Source organism: Lutra lutra, chromosome 11 (genome assembly GCF_902655055.1).
Source record: "Lutra lutra chromosome 11, mLutLut1.2, whole genome shotgun sequence".
Classification (NCBI taxonomy): Eukaryota; Metazoa; Chordata; class Mammalia; order Carnivora; family Mustelidae; genus Lutra; species Lutra lutra.
In genome coordinates, this window is record NC_062288.1 from 16,778,459 (window position 1) to 16,799,775 (window position 21,317).

General features: G+C 40.3%; 1 protein-coding gene across 18 annotated transcripts in view; it reads left to right on the forward strand.

Moving 5' to 3' along the window:
• Positions 1-21,317, forward strand: part of NRCAM (neuronal cell adhesion molecule) — a 278,943-nt gene that overhangs the window by 96,036 nt on the left and 161,590 nt on the right. The window lies entirely within an intron of this gene.

Here is a 21,317-nt window from a genome sequence, read left to right on the forward strand (position 1 = left end):
TCATTTTTCCTCTTCACATTTGGCCTTCTAGCTGATTACTTTGTAAATCACACATGCATTTTTCATCACCCTTTATTTTATATATCACTCGGGCAATATGTAAATGTGTTTGTGTTATTTAAAAAAATTTAATCCCTAATTACACAGATGAAATATAAAAGTTCTTTGCCTCTGTTGCCCTCCCCCTCCCCTGACATAACAATAGTCAACAATTTTCTGTCTGTTCTTCTGGATCTTATCTTTACCTTCACATCATATTTATACATTTAGAAACGCATCGTCCATTTTCTCTTCAAATATGCGTTTTAGAACCAGCTTGTCAAATTTCATGGATAAGTTACATGGGCTTTTATGTGGCATTTTGCTGAGTTTATAGGTTGATTTGGAAGTCGTTGATATCTTTATGACAATGCGGTTTTCTTTCAATGAGCAGAACTCTTTAAAATTCTTAAATGAGGTTTTATAATTTTCTACCCAACAACTTTGCCTATCTTTTATTGTATTTATTCTTAGGTATCCTGTGTATGGTGTTATATTATTTTAATTTATACTTTTAAAACTATTTGTTCCTTGCATACAGAAATGAAATTGCTTTTTAAAAATAATATATTTTTAAAGATTTTATTTATTTATTTGACAGAGAGAGAGATCACAAGCAGGCAGGGAGGCAGGCAGAGAGAGGAGGAAGCAGGCTCTCCGCAGAGCAGAGAGCCCGATGCGGGGCTCGATTCCTGGATGCTGGGATCATGACCTGAGCCGAAGGCAGAGGCTTTAACCCACTGAGCCACCCAGGCGCCCCTGAAATTGCTTTTTAAAAACGTTTTGATATCCACCAAAATTGTTGGATTTTTTATGAACTTTTTTACGTTTGTAGATTCTCATGAGATTTCTTTGGAAAAATATCTTACTATCTGTAAATTGCTGGGTTTGTACTTTAAATTCCATTATTTCTACCTTTCATTCTTTTTCCTTTCTTGACTGCTCTGATTAGGGTTTTAGTATACTGTTGAGTAGAAGTGATGGTAACGGCCATCCTTGTCCTATTCTTGATTTTTTTAAAGGCTGGATTTTTAAATAGCTGGATTTTTACAGCTTCTAATTTGTCACTGTAAATCGTGATCTTTACTGTAAGTTTTTGATAAATTTCTCTTATCAGGATAAAGAAGTTTCCTTCTGTTTCTAATTTTCCAGAAGCTTTATCTTGAGTGGGTATTAATTTTTATTGATTTTTTTTTGCAGTTAATGAAATGAGCATATAGTTTTTCTCCTTTAATCTTTTGACATAATGAATTATTTTAATATATCTTCTAATGTCAAACCATTTATATATTCCTGGGGAAAATATATATTTATTAATTTTTATTTAAATTCAACTTAGTAAACACAATATATTATTAGTGTCGGAGGTAGAGTTCAGTGATTCATCGGTTACATGTAACACCCAGTGCTCATCACATCATGTGCCCTTCTTAATGTCCATCACCCAGTTACCCCATCCCCCACCAACCCACCTCCAACAACCCTCAGTTTATTTCCTAGAGTTAAGAGTAGCTTATGATTTGTCTCTGTTTCTGATTTCATCTTGCTTTATTTTTCCCACCCTTCCCCTATGTGCCTCTGTTTTGTTTCTTAATTCCCACATATGAATGAAATCATATGGTATTTGTCTTTCTCTGACTGACTTATTTCATTAGGAGAATACCATCTAGTTCCATCCAAAATGACAAGATTTCATTCTTTTTGATGGCCAAGTAATATTCCGTTGTGTGAGAGCATGTGTGTGTGTGTGTGTGTGTGTGTGTACACATGTATGTGTATATATACACCACATTCTTTATCCATTCATCTGTCGATGGACACCTGGGTTTTTGGCTATTGTGGGCTATATTTATACATTTTAAGCATTATACATTTTTATGTATTTTACAGTTTATGCATATATTATACATTTTTGTGCATTGTTGGATATTTCATTTAGTAATATCTAGTGGAATTGGGAGCAGACTTTGAAAGCTGTCCAGAGTAACTTGTGACTTCATGATTCTGTGATCTATTTTCAAGGAGTCTCTGATTTATAGAAAATGTTGGAAGGGTCAGGTACATTGTCATTTTCCCTCAGGAAACTGAAACCTAAAAACACTAAATGAGCAATCTAGCATCATCCTTAGAAATGGAATCACATGAAGTGTTTGTACTTACTGGATTTTTACAGCTCTGCTACTTACTAGTTTATGAACCCTGTGTTCCTCTGTACAGTGAATATCATAACAGCTCCTATCTCATGTAGTTGTCGGCAATTAAAAAGCAACAATGTATGTACAGTGCTTTGCACAGTGCCTAGTACATGGTGAGGAACTCATCCTTCAGCAAATAATTGTTGCACACCTGCCGTGTGTTCCAGGAGCCGAGGGTAAAGGAGAAAATAAGACAGAAGAAGTGCTTGCTTTCAAGAAGCTTCTATTCCAATAGTGAGGAACAGATAACAAGTCATACAAAAGAAAATGTAAAAACAGTGAAGGATTTGCAGAAGGGGAGTGACATAACATGGTTTACATTTTAAAGAAATTATTTTCGTGCTAAGTGCAGAATAGATGGTAGAAGGCACAGCGGGAGGTTGTTATAGTCCTCAAGGCACAGCAATGACTTGGACCAAAGTAAGAGTAGACTGGGGAGAAATGGGTGAGTTTGAGACTTGTTTTAGAAGCATAATCAGTGGGATTTGCTGATGGATTAGATGCGTGGGATGCATTAAATGCATTGGATGCATTGAACAACCAGGTCATGCTCTTCACTGAAATCCCATCGTTTAGGGGAGGAATTGATTTTCTGCTTCAAGGAGGAACATGAGTTAATTGTCAATAAAAATTATTGACAATTATTCTCAATTTTTGGAATATATTCTGAGCCATATATAGGTTTTCTTCTCTTTTGAGGAAACTAAATATAAATGCATAAAAGGAACAAAATAAGGTTTTTGTTAAAAAAATAAAAATTGTAAGTGGAGCTATATGGTTGACAAATCAATTTTCTTTTTATTTTCAATTATACTTTCTTATTATAAAAATATGGAATATTTCAAAATACAGGGGCCATTGCAAACTGTGTCAAGTACAGTGTTTACTAAAAGAAGGTGTATGTGTGTAAACACATACATTTATTAATTACTACTTGGCCTAAGCATTGTTCCTAAATTTCTTTTTCTTTTTTTTTTTAAGATTTTATTTATTTATTTGACAGACAGAGATCACAAGCAAAGAGGCAGGCAGAGAGGTGGGGGAAACAGGCTCCCCGCCGAGCAGAGAGCCCGATGCGGGGCTCAATCCTAGAACCCTGGGATCACGACCCAAGCCAAAGGCAAAGACTTTAACCCACTGAGCCAGCCAGGCACCCCCTAAATTTATTTTTCATACCCGTCAAGTAAAATATCATCAATAAAAAATTTTGCAAAATAATATAGAATTATTTCTAAATGTGTGTTTTTTAATACCAAGTCCCAAAATGTCACATGGAAAATCTATTTCCTCCATAGAAACATGTATATGGAAACATGTATCACAGACAGAGTGGCCTTTCTGACACACAGGGACAACTGACAGTATACATATATATTTTCTTCAGTGGTTCTGAAGAAACCACCTGAAACCAGGTGTCAAAGGTGACACCTGGTCAGTCAGAACCAGGAAAATTCTCTTTGACTTTAATACAGAGCACTGTTCAGTAGCTCTTTGATTGGATTATGCATAAAATTTATATGTATGCCAATCACTGGAGATTAAGTAATTAAGATGCTCTTAATATTGCAGGGGGAACATTACAATTCTCATTATTTTAATGGACTGGTGGGCTCCAGGGATTTGATAACAGGATGCAACATCTTGTATTCCAAGTTAGCGAAATTCCCAGTTTGGACTCTGACAACCTAACTTTGCAAGCTTTTGAGAATCTGGGCAGAAAAAAGTAGTCCGAAATCAATCCTTAGAAGACAGATCATTCTTACAAATAATAATAATAAGAAGAACAACAACAATAATAATGATCCGTGTAACGTGTGGCCTTATTATTAGTGCCACTTGAGCACTAACGACTCCGCAGCAAGGGAGGGAGTGGTCTTTTAATCTCTGCTTTGAGAGGGGTCCCAGAGGCCCGGAGGCGCTCTCCGGGTGATGGCACAGCTGTCTCTGCCTTATGTGACATTGTGTTTTAGGGGCCTTGCTATGATGACTAATGGGTTCCTATAATTCACATAATTGCACTGCGGTGTTTGCACTGGAAATACAGAAAAGACACATGCTTTCTTTTGTTAAGCTCATATTCCATCTTGTTCCAAAAAGAACCTTAACTAGCATATGGAAAACAAAGCGTGACCTGTTTTACGATCTTGAGGTACAATTTGTTGCATCTCTCTGTGTATCTTTCATTGATTGTTTAAGCCCCGTCATGTTAGCAATAAGTCTCATATTCTGCCCCCACGGATTCCGCTCTCCTTTTGAGTTGTCACAGACTGAAGTGAAACAAGCATGAGGTCTTACGTACTCCGATCCTAAAGTCTATTCAAAATTCTGTGCTCAGTGGAGAGAGAGCTCTGCTTCATCCAATAGCGCTGGGGCTCCTCGAATCTACCAGTGCTGCCTTTGGGGCCCCCGCAGTCCCGTGATGAGGCTGGTCTATTCTAGAAGAGACCTTCATGTCTCCTGGCTCTTGAAGGGAAGCGATATTACCACTTCAACACCGCACTTGGTCGAGTGTGTAATAAAGCACCTAGTCTGGCTGAGGCACTGTTCAGCACACCAGAAAGATAGTAGAGACTAAAAAACAAAGCAGATGAGCTTCTGCAAGTAGCATACATTCTATTGGGGGTCCCAGTCAACAAGTAACTGACAAGTAATCTACTTTATGTCCCACCATCTAAACCATAACAAACTGACTACTAGAAGGTGATTCTACTTTCAGAGATTTAAAATTGTGAAAGAGAAGGAGAGAAAAGAGGAAAAGAAAAAGGAGAAAAGGAAGGTAACCTGGGTTACCCCAGAGGGAGACTCTGAGATGAGGATTTGGGAGCTGGTCCAGGAAGCACACGAGGGGAGTGGCTGTGTGAGGTCGGGAAGAGAGAAAGCCAATCAGAGTGTAATAATGAGCAGGTGACCATGTGGGCAACCAAGAGCCAGTCCCATCATGACTCTAGGAGATTGTTGAGAATCTACCTCAGCGTTGCCCCACCCAAGGGGTGAGGAGCCTGGGACATTTAACTACCAGCTCCTGTTGTCATTGGCTGAGGTGTCAACCCAGCCAACGTGTCACCTCCCCATTCTTCAGGCCAGCCCCACACTGGGGCAGCACACAGGGGACAAACATTCCAGGGTGACCTTCAGGTGGAGAGTAGCAGATCCTTACAGCAGGAAGCGTGGGACCCTGAGAGCCATGGGGACAGCGGAGGAACACCAGCATGTCTTCTTACAATGAGCACCTCCAGATCTTTGAACAGGAATTTTAGATGATAATAAATATCACAAAGAAAGGAAAGTGGAGGTGGGGGGGAAGAATGGCATTTTAGAGAGTTCAGTGGGAGGTGGGGGTGGGGGGAAATTTGAAAAACTGATGTTTGAGCAGCACCCTGAATGTTGAGGATTAAAGCAGAAGTAGACTGGAGGGGAGGGTCTCCCGTGCAGGTCCCAGCTGGTGTAAGGGCCTAGAGATGGGCAGAGACTTTGTTAGGTCCTCAGAATTCAAGGAGACATTATGGGTGATGCACAGTTGACAACAGGATATTAGAGAATGCCTTTGGTCAGGTGGACAAAGGTCCAGTCATGTAGAACCTTATAGCCATGACAAGAAATTTGGATTTTATTTCAAATATGATGAAAAGCAGTCTTGAGGGTCTTGAGCAGTATGTACAATGTGGTTTTGCTTTAAATGATCCAATCCGTGACCTTGGCATGGGAATAAGAGTAGAAATAGGTGATAGGTTGGGAGGCTGTTGTAACAGTCCAGGTGAGAGACTGTCTTGGCTCACAGCAGAGAAATAGATATACCATTATAAGAAATGTTCTGAAGATACAGGGGGGAACTTACTGTTCATGCAAAAGTGGTATCCAACCATACATAATTAAAGGATGCGATACACAGCTGACAGAATCCAAAAATAGCTTGGATCATTGGCTAAGAACAAGATTTAAGAGTTAATAACTACGTACACACGTAAAGAGCAGTGAAAAGGATAGTGACTTAAATATGCAAAAAGTTGAAAGAGCAGTAATAAAAATATAATGCAACCTGAAATCTGGTGATCCAGTCCTCTTGTTGGCCGGCCCTTAGACTATAGAATAACATTGAATTATTGTTTGTCAGCCCAATTGCGAAATTTGTGAAAAATAATGTATTTAGGTTTTTGTGCATAGCGATTTTGCCCGTCAGAACCAAACTTCCCCAAATGCTTTGAGCTAGCTCACCCACTTCTTGACTGCCCCGCAAGACTTTCCCTCCCGATTCTAAACTTCTGTAGACTCTGCCCACATAAGCTAAACCCAAGATGCCTTTCCTCCTCACTTAGTAATTGCCCCCGTAGCTTCTTAATTGCTGGTTTTGCCTTTGATCCTCTCCCCCACAGCACACTGTTCCCTAAAATACTCCTTTTATCCTATCAGTCCCCTGAGTGAAATCTCTCTGAGAGTCTTATTCCTTGCCTAAGGATAACAATCTCCTTAGTTACTGGATAAGGCTTATGTCCTAGATTCCCTCCCAGCCCGCCCCTGCTCACAACCTTAAACCTCTGCTTGTCATTCTCTGAACATATCTTGTTGCTACCCCTCTTTTGAGTCTTTGCTCTCTTTCCCTCCCCTGGAATTTCCCATTGTACAGACACACACATACATACCCACACACATACAACTCTGCCTGCAAAAAAAAAAAAAAATTACACCTTAAATCTTTTTTCTAAAGAATTTATTTATTCATTTGAGAGAAAGAGAGAGAGAGAGAACATGACAGAATGGGGGGAGGGGCAGAAGGAGATGGAGAGGGATAAGCAGACTCCCAGCTGAGCAGGGAGCCCTATGACATGGGGCTCAGTCCCAGGACCCTGGGATCACGACCTGAGCTGAAGGCAGATGCTTAACCTACTGAGCCACCCAGCGCCCCACCTTAAATCTTTTTCTTAAAACCTAACTTTTACTTGGTGCAGCCCAGCCGAGGAGATATAGCAGATCATAAACTGCCACAGTTACAAGTCAGCTAAGCATTTATTCATTTATTGAATGCCTGCTTTATACCGACTTATGTACTTGGTGTACGAAGATGGATATAGAATGTTGTTGCTAGCCCCAAGGAGCTGAGTCCAGGGGGAGAGATGAAAGCGTAAATAAATGGTCCCTCATAGGGCATGGCGAGTGCAAGGATTGAGCAATGAACAGGGTATGGGGTTGGTGGTGTTCAGGCAGAACAAATAGGCAGCGTCATGGGAGAGGAGTTCAGCTTGCAGGTACAGAGCCTAGACTGAGATCAAAGGACAGCAGAGGTCTCAGTACCAAGGAGAGCTCCTCACGCATGGAGCCTTGAAGCATTCTTCACATTTTTGGAAGCCGCTCATAGCTTTCTACGAGGCTCTATCCTCAGGAGCAGGAGTTTCTGAGTAGACATATCCTGGATCCCTTTGTGTTGGAAGAGTAATGCTTCAGCTTATGAACTTGCAGGGTTTGAAGACTGAGGGTTAGTTAAGCAATTTCTTTCCTTAAAAGATCCTCTGGTATCAAATCCTCAGGAGTTGGCTTTCATACTAGAACTTGAGGATGGTGGCCGGACTTTATTGAGATCTTTTTTTTTCCTTAGGCTTTGGAGGGTTGGAGCTTGACTCCTGACCAGTCTGGACAGAACTGATCTCCCCAGCCTCTTCTACCATACACCTGGCAGCTGTGGTGTTATTTATGAATGTGTTACTGCCTCAAACAATGTTGCAAATGTCTAGAGTAGCACACTCCAGAATAGAAAGATAATAAGAGCCACATATTTAATTTTAAATTTTCTAGCAGCCACATTCAAAAAGTAAAAGGAAACGGGTGAAAGTAATGTAATATGCTTTACTTAACCCAGTAAATCTAAAATGTTATTTCAACATATATTGAATATTAAACCATCAGTGAGATATCTCACATTCTGTTCTTCCTATGAAATCTCCAGAATCCAGCATATGTGTCCTCATGTAGCACGTTTCAGTGTGAACTAACCACCTTCCAAGTGCTCAGTTGCCACGCGTGGCTAGTGGCTGCTGGATTGGGCAGCACGAGTCTGGTTGTTAATGAGCCTCTATACTCCCTCTCCAGGCTTTCTAGCCCTTAAGCTTTCCAAACCTCCTGAAAACTGGCCAGAAAAACTGGAAGAGGGGACATCAACTGAGTACATTCTGTACTCTGCTTACAAATGAACAGGTGGTAGGACGAATGAATGTTTAAGACTCAAAATAAATTTGTGTATTATTTTTTTACGTTTGATTTTTTTTAATACTCAAATAAATACATCTCACCCAAAGACACATTTTTTAAAATGATTTGTATACAGTTGAGAAAACAGATCTTGTATTAAGGGGTTGAGGCAATTAGTTTTTAACAAAAAATTTCTAATTGCAGACAGTAGTTGACTTTCTCTCATGAAAAACTGAACAATGACCACTTCCTTTCTGTCAGTTATATTAGAGTTTTGTAAACTGTGTATTTTTTTTTAATCGACCTAATGGAGTTAACCAGCTAGTTGATCCTGCAGTATGTAGAAAAATGGATTAATGAAGGATGACAAAATGCTTAGTCTGTACAGATATGTTTTGTAATGAGGAAAATTAATGCTAGGGAGGCTAAAATAACTCCTTTCCCTGGAAAACATTAGAAAGTATGAAAACGTCCCCTGTGTTCGGGGCAGGGGGTAGTGCTGGAGATCAGGAGACTTAAATTTCAGTTTCGGTTCTGCCATCCTTAAATTTAGATTCTTTTTTTTTTTCTTTTCTTAAATTTTATTTTTTATAAACATATATTTTTATCCCCGGGGGTACAGGTCTGCGAATCGCCAGGTTTACACACTTCACAGCACTCACCATAGCACATACCCTCCCCAATGTCCATAATCTCACCCCCCCTCTCCCAACCCTCCTCCCCACATCAACCCTCAGTTTGTTTTGTGAGATTAAGAGTCACTTATGGTTTGTCTCCCTCCCAATCCCATCTTGTTTCATTTACTCTTCTCCTACCCCCTTAACCCCCCATGTTGCATCTCCACTTCCTCATATCAGGGAGATCATATGATAGTTGTCTTTCTCCGATTGACTTATTTCGCTAAGCATGATACCCTCTAGTTCCATCCACATCATCACAAATGGCAAGATTTCATTTCTTTTGATGGCTGCATAGTATTCCATTGTGTATATATACCACATCTTCTTTATCCATTCGTCTGTTGATGGACATCTAGGTTCTTTCCATAGTTTGGCTATTGTAGACATTGCTGCTATAAACATTCGGGTGCACGTGCCCCTTCGGGTCACTACATTTGTATCTTTAGGGTAAATACCCAGCAGTGCAATTGCAGGGTCATAGGGTAGTTCTATTTTCAACATTTTGAGGAACCTCCATGCTGTTTTCCAGAGTGGTTGCACCAGCTTGCATTCCCACCAACAGTGTAGGAGGGTTCCCCTTTCTCCGCATCCTTGCCAGCATCTGTCATTTCCTGACTTGTTAATTTTAGCCATTCTGACTGGTGTGAGGTGATATCTCATGGTGGTTTTGATTTGTATTTCCCTGATGCCGAGTGATGTGGAGTACTTTTTCATGTGTCTGTTGGCCATCTGGATGTCTTCTTTGCAGAAATGTCTGTTCATGTCCTCTGCCCATTTCTTGATTGGATTATTTGTTCTTTGGGTGTTAAGTTTGCTAAGTTCTTTATAGATTTTGGACACTAGCCCTTTATCTGATATGTCATTTGCAAATATCTTCTCCCATTCTGTCAGTTGTCTTTTGGTTGTTTTTTTTTTTTTTTTAAAGATTTTATTTATTTATTTGACACAGAGAGATCACAAGTAGACGGAGAGGCAGGCAGAGAGAGAGAGAGAGAGAGGGAAGCAGGCTCCCTGCTGAGCAGAGAGCCCGATGTGGGCCTCCATCCCAGGACCCTGAGATCATGACCTGAGCTGAAGGCAGCGGCTTAACCCACTGAGCCACCCAGGCGCCCGTCTTTTGGTTTTGTTCACTGTTTCCTTTGCTGTGCAAAAGCTTTTGATCTTGATAAAATCCCAATAGTTCATTTTTGCCCTTGCTTCCCTTGCCTTTGGTGATGTTCCTAGGAAGATGTTGCTGCGGCTGAGGTCGAAGAGGTTGCTGCCTGTGTTCTCCTCAAGGATTTGGATGGATTCCTTTCTCACATTGAGATCCTTCATCCATTTTGAGTCTATTTTCGTGTGTGGTGTAAGGAAATGATCCAATTTCATTTTTCTGCCTGTGGCTGTCCAATTTTCCCAACACCATTTATTGAAGAGGCTGTCTTTTTTCCATTGGACATTCTTTCCTGCTTTGTCGAAGATGAGTTGACCATAGAGTAGAGGGTCCATTTCTGGGCTCTCTATTCTGTTCCATTGATCTATGTGTCTGTTTTTGTGCCAGTACCATGCTGTCTTGATGATGACAGCTTTGTAATAGAGCTTGAAGTCCGGAATTGTGATGCCACCAACTTTGGCTTTCTTTTTCAATATTCCTTTGGCTATTCGAGGTCTTTTCTGGTTCTATATAAATTTTAGGATTACTTGTTCCATTTCTTTGAAAAAAATGGATGGTACTTTGATAGGAATTGCATTAAATGTGTAGATTGCTTTAGGTAGCATAGACATTTTCACAATATTTATTCTTCCAATCCAGGAGCATGGAACATTTTTCCATTTCTTTGTGTCTTCCTCAATTTCTTTCATGAGTACTTTATAGTTTTCTGTGTATAGATTCTTAGTCTCTTTAGTTAGGTTTATTCCCAGGTATCTTATAGTTTTGGGTGCAATTGTAAATGGGATGGATTCCTTAATTTCTCTTTCTTCTGTCTTGTTGTTGGTGTAGAGAAATGCAACTGATTTCTGTGCATTGATTTTATATCCTGACACTTTATTGAATTCCTGTACAAGTTCTAGCAGTTTTGGAGTGGAGTCTTTTGGGTTTTCCACATATAGTATCATATCATCTGCAAAGAGTGATAGTTTGACTTCTTCTTTGCCAATTTGGATGCCTTTAATTTCCTTTTGTTGTCTGATTGCTGAGACTAGGACTTCTAGTACTATGTTGAATAGCAGTGGTGAAAACGGACATCCCTGCCATGTTCCTGACCTTAGCGGAAAAGCTTTCAGTTTTTCTCCATTGAGAATGATATTTGCGGTGGGTTTTTCATAGATGGCTTTGATAATATTGAGGTATGTGCCCTCTCTCCCTACACTTTGAAGAGTTTTGATCAGGAAGGGATGCTGTACTTTGTCAAATGCTTTTTCAGCATCTATGGAGAGTATCATATGGTTCTTGTTCTTTCTTTTATTAATGTGTTGTATCACATTGATTGATTTGTGGATGTTGAACCAACCTTGCAGCCCTGCAATAAATCCCACTTGGTCGTGGTGAATAATCCTTTTAATGTACTGTTGAATCCTATTGGCTAGTATTTTGGCGAGAATTTTTGCATCTGTGTTCATCAAGGATATTGGTCTGTAGTTCTCTTTTTTGATGGGATCCTTGTCTGGTTTTGGGATCAAGGTGATGCTGGCCTCATAAAATGACTTTGGAAGTTTTCCTTCTATTTCTATTTTTTGGAACAGTTTCAGGAGAATAGGAATTAGTTCTTCTTTAAATGTTTGGTAGAATTCCCCCGGGAAGCCATCTGGCCCTGGGCTTTTGTTTGTTTGGAGATTTTTGATGACTGTTTCAATCTCCTTACTGGTTATGGGTCTGTTCAGGCTTTCTATTTCTTCCTGGTTCAGTTGTGGTAGTTTATATGTCTCTAGGAATGCATCCATTTCTTCCAGATTGTCAAATTTGTTGGCGTAGAGTTGCTCATAGTATGTTCTTATAATTGTCTGTATTTCTTTGGTGTTCGATGTGATCTCTCCTCTTTCATTCATGATTTTATTTATTTGGGTCCTTTCTCTTTTCTTTTTGATAAGTCTGGCCAGGGGTTTATCAATCTTATTAATTCTTTCAAAGAACCAGCTCCTAGTTTCGTTGATTTGTTCTATTGTTTTTTTGGTTTCTATTTCATTGATTTCTGCTCTGATCTTTATGATTTCTCTTCTCCTGCTGGGTTTAGGGTTTCTTTCTTGTTCTTTCTCCAGCTCCTTTAGGTGTAGGGTTAGGTTGTGTACCTGAGACCTTTCTTGTTTCTTGAGAAAGGCTTGTACCGCTATATATTTTCCTCTCAGGACTGCCTTTGTTGTGTCCCACAGATTCTGAACCGTTGTGTTTTCATTATCATTTGTTTCCATAAATTTTTTCAATTCTTCTTTAATTTCCTGGTTGACCCATTCATTCTTTAGAAGGATGCTGTTTAGTCTCCATGTATTTGGGTTCTTTCCAAATTTCCTCTTGTGATTGAGTTCTAGCTTCAGAGCATTGTGTTCTGAAAATATGCAGGGAATGATCCCAATCTTTTGATACCGGTTGAGACTTGATTTAGGACCAAGAATGTGATCTATTCTGGAGAATGTTCCATGTGCACTAGAGAAGAATGTGTATTCTGTTGCTTTGGGATGAAATGTTCTGAATATATCTGTGATGTCCATTTAAGGACATCATTTAAGGCCTTGATTTCCTTGTTGATCTTTTGCTTGGATGATCTGTCCATTTCAGTGAGGGGAGTGTTAAAATCCCCTGCTATTATTGTATTCTTGTAGATGTGTTTCTTTGATTTTGTTATTAATTGGTTTATATAGTTGGCTGCTCCCACGTTAGGGGCATAGATATTTAAAATTGTTAGATCTTCTTGTTGGACAGTTCCTTTGAGTATGATATAGTGTCCTTCCTCATCTCTTATTATAGTCTTTGGCTTAAAATCTAATTGATTTGATATAAGGATTGCCACTCCTGCTTTCTTCTGATGTCCATTAGCATGGTAAATTCTTTTCCACCCCCTCACTTTAAACCTGGAGGTGTCTTCGGGTTTAAGATGAGTTTCTTGTAGGCAACATATATATGGGTTTTGTTTTTTTATCCATTCTGATACCCTGTGTCTTTTGATTGGGGCATTTAGCCCATTAACATTCAGGGTAAGTATTGAGAGATATGAATTTAGTGCCATTGTATTGCCTGTAAGGTGACTGTTATTGTATATTGTCTCTGTTTCTTTCTGATCTCCTACTTTTAGGGTTTCTCTTTGCTTAGAGGACCCCTTTCAATATTTCCTGTAGAGCTGGTTTGGTATTTGCAAATTCTTTCAGTTTTTGTTTGTCCTGGAAGCTTTTAATCTCTCCTCCTATTTTCAATGATAGCCTAGCTGGATATAGTCTTCTTGGCTGCATGTTTTTCTCATTTAGTACTCTGAATATATCATGCCTGCTCTTTCTGGCCTGCCAGGTCTCTGTGGATAAGTCTGCTGCCAATCTAATATTTTTACCATTGTACGTTACAGACTTCTTTTCCCGGGCTGCTTTCAGGATCTTTTCTTTGTCACTAAGACTTGTCAATTTTACTATTAGGTGACGGGGTGTGGACCTATTCTTATTGTTTTTGAGGGGGGTTCTCTGAACCTCCTGGATTTTGATGCTTGTTCCCTTTGCCATATTGGGGAAATTCTCTCCAATAATTCTCTCCAACATACCTTCTGCTCCCCTCTCTGTTTCCTCTTCTTCTGGAATCCCAATTATTCTAATGTTGTTTCGTCTTATGGTGTCACTTATCTCTCGAATTCTCCCTTCGTGGTCCAGTAGCTGTTTGTCTCTCTTTTGCTCAGCTTCTTTATTCTCTGTCATTTGGTCTTCTATATCGCTAATTCTTTCTTCTGCCTCACTTATCCTATCAGTGAGAGCCTCCATTTTTGATTGCACCTCATTAATAGCTTTTTTGATTTCAACTTGGTTAGATTTTAGTTCTTTTATTTCTCCAGAAAGGGCTTTTATATCTCCCGAGAAGGTTGCTTTAATATCTTCCATGCCTTTTTCAAGCCCGGCTAGAACCTTGAGAATCGTCATTCTGAACTCTATATCTGACATATTACCAATGTCTGTATTGATTAGGTCCCTAGCCTTTGGTACTGCTTCTTGTTCTTTTTTTTGTTGTGAATTTTTCTGCCTTGTCATTTTGTCCAGATAAGAGTACATGAAGGAGCAAGTAAAATACTAAAAGTGTGGCAACAACCCCAGGAAAATATGCTTTAGCCAAATCAGAAGAGATCCCAAATCGTGAGGGGGGAGAAAGGGGATAAAAAGGGGTTCAGAAAGAAAGAAAAAAAAAAGAAACTATTAAAAAAAGAAAGCTGATAAAAAAGAAAAAAATATATATATATTAGATAAACTATTTAAAAAACGTTAAAAAAGAAAACGGTAAAAGTTAAAAAAAATTTAGCAGAAGAAGAGAAAAAAAAATTGAAAAAGAAAAAAAAATTAAATTAACTGCAAGGCTAAAGAATCATGGGGAGAAAGCCATGAGTTCCATGCTTTGCTTTCTTCTCCTCTGGAGATCCGCCGCTCTCCTTGGTATTGAAACTGCACTCCTTGGTAGGTGAACTTGGTCCTGGCTGGGTTTCTCGTTGATCTTCTGGGGGAGGGGCCTGTTGTAGTGATTCTCAAGTGTCTTTGCCCCAGGCGGAGTTGCACCGCCCTTACCCGGGGCCGGGCTGAGTAATCCGCTCGGGTTTGCTGGGTTAGCTTTCGGGAGCTTTTGTTCCCTGAGTGCTTTCCGTAGAGTTCTGGAAGACGGGAATGAAGATGGCGGCCTCCCGGTCTCCAGCCCAGAGGAGCCGAGAGCCCAGGGCCCCACTCCTCAGTGGGCCCTCAGAGAACAGCGCCCAATTACTCCCGTCACCCTGGCCTCCGGCCGCGCTCCGAGCTGACCGAGCCTGCGACCGGTTCAAGGTAACCTTGAGTTTAGAGCTCACTCCTCGGCTCTTTCTATGTAGCCGGCTTCCCTGTTCTAATACCGGTAAGCTCTGCGACACTCAGACACCCCCGATCCTTCTGTGACCCTGTGGAACCTGAGGCCGCGCTGACCCCGCCTGGGCTTCACCCCAGTTAAGCCCCTGGAGCGATGTCCCTCAGCGGAACAGACTTTTAAAAGTCCTGATTTTGTGCTCCGTTGCTCCGCCGCTCGCCGGCCCCTCCCCCCGCAGTCTATCTTCCAGTCACTTTGGATTCACTTCTCCACCAGTCCTACCTTTCAGATAGTGGTTGATTTTCTGTTTCTAGAATTGCTGTTCTTCTTCTCTTCAATCTCCCGTTGGATTTGTAGGTGTTTGCAATCTTTAGATAAGCTATTTAGCTGATCTCCCACTACCTGAAGTAGTCTCAGCCTGCTATTTCTCCGCCATCTTGACTCCTCCCTCTTAAATTTAGATTCTTAAACAAGTAAATCAATCTGTCCAGTTCTCATCCATAAAATAAAGGGGTTGAGTCAGATATCTCTACATTCCTTCCACTCCTCCTAAGCCACGTTGACTCTGCCTCTCCAGCAAATTCCACAGCTGTTGTCTCCTCTCCACGTCCCTGCATAAGTTCTTACCTGAATGACCACAGCTAGTCTTCTTGCAATTTCTTGAATCTATCCTGTCCTCCGCTCTGCTGCCTAAGGAACCTTGCTACTAAAACCCTCGTCCTCTCATGCTTAACATCCAGCAGTGGCTTCTCCAGCCACAGTACTTGGCTGGGCCTGCTTTAATCTGGTCCCCAGTTTCGACTCCTGGGCTCCTCCTGTTTTAGCTTTGCTGGACCGAGGCAGTGGCCGGCATGTGACACAGCTTTGGGGGCTGTCTTTGTCAGCTGAGGCTGCGGGAACAAAATGCCAGGGACTGACTTAAAAAAGAGACATTTATTTCTCACAGTTCTGGAGGCTGAGGAGCCCACATCAAGGCACTTGCCGATTTGGTGGTTCCCAGTGAGAGTTTCTTCCTGGTTTGCAGACTGCTCCTTTCTTACGCATCCTTCCTCACAGGACCCACCGGGAGAGAGATAATCTCTCTGTGTCTCTTCTTATAAGACCACTAATGCCGTTCACAAAGTCTCCACTGTCATAACCTAATCACCTCCCTAAGGCCTCATCTCCAAATACCATCACATGGGGGATTCCGGCTTCAGCATATCAAATTGGGGAGGAGGGTAACCCGTTATTCAGTCCATAGCAGGGAGCCCACGCATCTGCATTCAAGGAGTGTGGGGGAATTAATCAGTTAATTAATTAATCAGTTGCTATTATACAAACTCAAACATGTAATTTTCTATTTTGTAATGATTTGCATGTCACTTTTGAACAGCTTCAATAGGCAGGTTTTCCTTATTTGGGGACAGAAGTCTTTCCATGGAATTCTGGGAATTCTAACAGATTTAATCATTGTAAGCACCTAGTCAAACACTTCCCTGAATAATTGAAGAAATCACAATCTGGAAAGTAGAATAACTTGCCAGCATCACCAAGGTTCATAGGTGAACCAGGAATCTGGACTTCTTCGTGTTTTCATTCCTGTTTGCTTTTCTGTCCATATTTTATGACAACAGTAAAATGGATCAGTTTTTCCATTTGCATTCACTTCTTTATTCCCCTTTTTTTCTTCTTTATAAAACATAATATCTGTCCCCATCCCCAGTTCATGAGGTGCTGCTAATTCGTTTCATTAAAACTTCCATAAAACTTCCTGGGTGGCTCAGTGGGTTAAGTGTCTGCCTTCAGCTCAAGCAAGATCTCAGGGTCATGGGAGCCAGCCCCAGGCTCCCTGCTCAGTGGGGAGTCTGCTTCTCCCTCTGTCTCTCCCCTTGCTTATGCTCTCTCTCTCTCTCTGTCTCAAATAAATAAATAAAATCTTTAAATAAATACATAAGTAAAAGCATCAGGCCCTGTGTCTTAAAAACAAAAACAAAAAACAAAAATACTTCCACAGATTGAGGCTGATTCTGTTATCAGGGCAGAGTCAAAATCAAGCCTTCTTTCTTGATTTCTCTTTCTTCTTTATGTTTTCCTTTGTGCAATTAATGACAACAAAACTGATACCCTGATTTCTAAAATGAATTTTTGTTTAGAAATAAGGTTAAGACCTTATTGCTCACACCCAGCTTCTGATTGTCTGTGTCTACTTTGATTTTTCAACTATAAAATGAGAAAAATAAGCTAAATGATTGCTATGGTTTTTCTGCATAAAATTTTTATCTATACCCAAGAACCCCTAAAATGGTACATTTCACATAATAGTAATTCCATAATTACTTAGGTAACTGTATTTAAGTGACAAAATGTCAGTAGAACTAAAGAGTATGAGTAGTTTCTTGAATTTTACTGTAAATTAGCCTGAACCTCTGATGCTTTAGGAGAGAAGTATGTTCTGTGACTTTCTATAGCAGCCAAAAAAAAAAAAAAAAGAAAGAAAGAAAGAAAGAAAGAAAGAAAAGAGTTATGCAAACATCAGAGGTGTGGAATAGTTTTTCCACTATAATACAAAATGTTTATTTCTTATTATTTATTTTTATTGTTAATAACTTACCAGAATAACTCCTCTTAAGAATTTTATGTCTTATCGGTAAACTGTCTCCTAATTTAGAGAGTAATCTATTTAACTGTTTGAAATTATTTTATAACTATTTAAGAGATATGAAAGTTATTGCTTTTTGAGGCAAAAATGATTCTACATGCAATTCTTGAATTTTCAGTGTGTCTGGAAAATTTTTAAGATGTATCAGGATGTGGAGGAGCTTAAGTTTAGTGGACCTACAGAGAATTAGGTTGGGTTTCTTATATATAAAATCCTTGAGAACATTTTTAAACTTCTAGACAACTTTAGAAGGATCTGGAAAATTGTGTGATTAGCACAATATTGAGTATAGGGAGGGCAAATCAAGAAAATCTTGTAACATTTGGTATATTTACAATCAACACCCAGGATTTTTTAAAAAATCAACATATGGTATTACTTCAAAGGCAAATAGTTTTAGCTCTTAATTCCTGCAGATCATTTAAAATCAGCTAATCTCTCTAGTTGCAACTTTTTAAGCCTTCTATGCTTTTCGTTATTATATTTTTATAAACATTGCATCCTTTCTTCTGAATACAAACAAATGGAAACAGACATAGCCAATGACCGCCACTCCCACAAAAAGCTTCAAATTGGATTAGACAGCTGGGAAGGGGCACTTGGAGGGAGAAGAAGCTTAAAGTCTGGTCGTGGATTCTTGCTTCAGTTATGTAAATGAGTTGGGTGGTATTAGACAGCCTTTTAAATATGAGTACTTAACTATGGAAAACGAGGTCAGCGAAACCTTGAACGAGAGCGGGATCCTGTCGATGAAGCTGGGGTCTTGGGCTGTAAGCAACTTACGGACCACAACAAAGTGGGTCTAAGGGTTTTTGCATTTGTGTGCAATGTCATTTCAAATCAAATAGTTGGAAGAAAGGCATTTCAAAATTCATGTTTTGATTTCAAGGTAGGTCATTGAAAATATGCTTTTGTTCTGGATACTAATCCCCATCCACGGCAGCCCCTTCTGCTGCCGGTGGAAAGGGAGGGGGGAGCTCAGCAAGAGAGGTAGAGGGCGGACCCTGAAGAGATGCTGAGTCGTGCATTACCCCATCCGTGAGCTGAGATCTTTCCCAGGAATGGAATTTGAGGGATGGGAGGACACTGTGCAGTCGTTTTATAGCAAAAGGAAAAAATGAACCTGAAAGCCACTAAAGGACATTTTTCACACTACCACTCTGGAATTAGCTCTAAGAGGACAAAACCTTGCCCATATCCATGGAGGCTTTGGTGTGAGACAAGCGGCTAAGTACTTTCTGCATCTGAAGGATGGAGGAGAAATCAGAGTAGTTAAATCTGAGCTCTCCTAAGCGTTCTCAAGATGACTTTCCCTTATTTGGTGGCTGGCCAGCCAGCCCCCATCCTGGCATGAAAACTCAGAAACAAAACAAGACAAAAGAGGCTGGTGGGACAGAGTCAAGGGACATGAACCGTCCAGGTGAAGAATCAGAAGGGGAAGTTGCCGCTCTCTTGTCTCCGATTTTCTTGATATTATGAGGGGAAAAGGTAAAGAATCTCCTCTCTGTCCCGTGAAGAGAAATAAAGCAGTGGCAAAAGCATTTATGACTTTAAAAAGCCAGTGGGGAGCGGTGATTTGTATGGCATGCTCAGTGTGAGGTTTAATTCAAATTCTGATGGGATGATACCTGTGGTCTAAAGGCGTGGACGCCACACACGAACACGACAGTTTGCACGCTCACAGAGTCCAGCCCCCCCAGTTTCCTTGTTGTGTGACGTTAAGTAGGTAACTAACCTCTCTGACTCTCTATGTCTTCTTCTGCAAAATGGCAGTAGTCTTAGGAAATGCATCATTGTGTCATTGTGAGGATTAAATTAGTTAGGAGGCACACGTATGCCTAAAACAGTGGTAGAAGGATTCAATAAATGCTCCCTTTTATTACACAATCATGTCCAAATGTATAAATAGCAAAATGGTCAAATTTCCCCATTTTCTAGCTGGTCTCATTTCTCATACGTCCTCTTATAGAAAATACTAAATATCACAGGGGTATCCCATTTTATCATCCCTTGCTTACCAGATACTGTTTTATTTTTGTTTTAAAATAACGGAAGGAAATCCCGTGGGGAGGGCGCCGTTTGGTAGGGGTGTGAGCCACTCACAGGCACAGCTGTCCAGTGGGTCATGCCTCCGGGTCAGCTTCCTCGTCTCAGCAGGACTGTGATCCAGTCATGCCTGTCACCTTCCACACTGATCACGGATGACAGAGCCCAGGACCGATAAGCTCTCTTTCCTGCTCAGGCCAGGTTTTGTCCCTCCCTCCCTCTGCTCATCCTGTCTTTTTCACCTACGAGGATCTCCTTTATTCTTTCCCAGAAAAGGACAAATGTCTCATCGGTTTCTGATTTCCTCTATGCATATTTTGTTTCTTAAAAAGGATGGCTTTGTACGGTAGTTGGCTTTTGAAATGCCAGTCAGAACTTATATTTTATTTGGAGATATGGTTGTGAGTAAAAGAATCAAGGCTCAAATAAAAAATACCTTTTCACAAAATTTTTAATTTTTATGTTTAAGGCTAATTTATTTTAGAAGACAGAGAGAGTGCGAGCAGGGGGAGGAGCAGAAGGAGAGGGAGGGAGAGAGAGAAGTAGACTTCCTGCTGGGCAGAGCCCTGATGCTCTGATGGTCCCAGAACCCTGAGATCATGACTTGAGGCCAGATCAAGAGTCAGTCGCTTAACCAACTGAACCACCCAGTGTCCCTATGCACAGCCATATATAGATGTACTGATAGAGATATATTTATGCACACGTATACATATAAAATATAAGACACATGATGAACTTGGAAAGAGTAAAGCTGACAGAGAGTCCTGGATAAAGGAGATGCTGGTAAACAAAATTGTTTCCAGTTTTATTTTTCTCTTTTGTTTATTATTTCATGGCACTGTTTTTAATTGATTAAACGTCTTTTTCTATTTTCTTGTTCAATTATTAAATAATGAAGAAAGGAAAGATACAATGGAGATGATTTGTATGATAAATAGTAGGAAAATAAGAGTGGGAGAAATGACAAAATTTTAAGATAAAGAATTTAGAAAATAGGAGTTGAGATAGAAAGTGATCATTAAAAGTTAATATTATTAAGCATTTGCTAATAAATAAGATAATACTTTGCGTGTGTAGTACTATTTTCTCCTCGAGACTCTCTGAGGCAGATTGCGGATAGAAAATGAGCCTTGAAGAAGGCAAAAAGACAAAAGGTCACAGACCAGTGAAGGGACAGGGCTATAGGGCTAACATTTGAACCCAGAGTTCTTCACCGCTGTGCCCCTTTATGAAGGAATAGATAGATGAAATGAGCTGAAGAGGCAGGAGAAATGTGGCAGAATAACGGAGGAAGAGGGAAGTTCTAGAGAGGAAGAAACATAGTGGCAGATGAGGTGGGGGAGCTGCTGGGATGTTGCAAGAGTACTACAGGGAAGACAGGAGGTGAGGAGGGGTGGGGTGGGGGGGACAGGCAGGGGAATCGGGGCATGGAGCCAAGAACTAATTATTCTTGCAAATCAGTATGTGAGGAGGCAAAGATGCTTCCCTTGGAATTTAATGAATGTTTCTCTCCAGTCGTGTACGAGTTCACGTACAGAGGTGCATGCAGG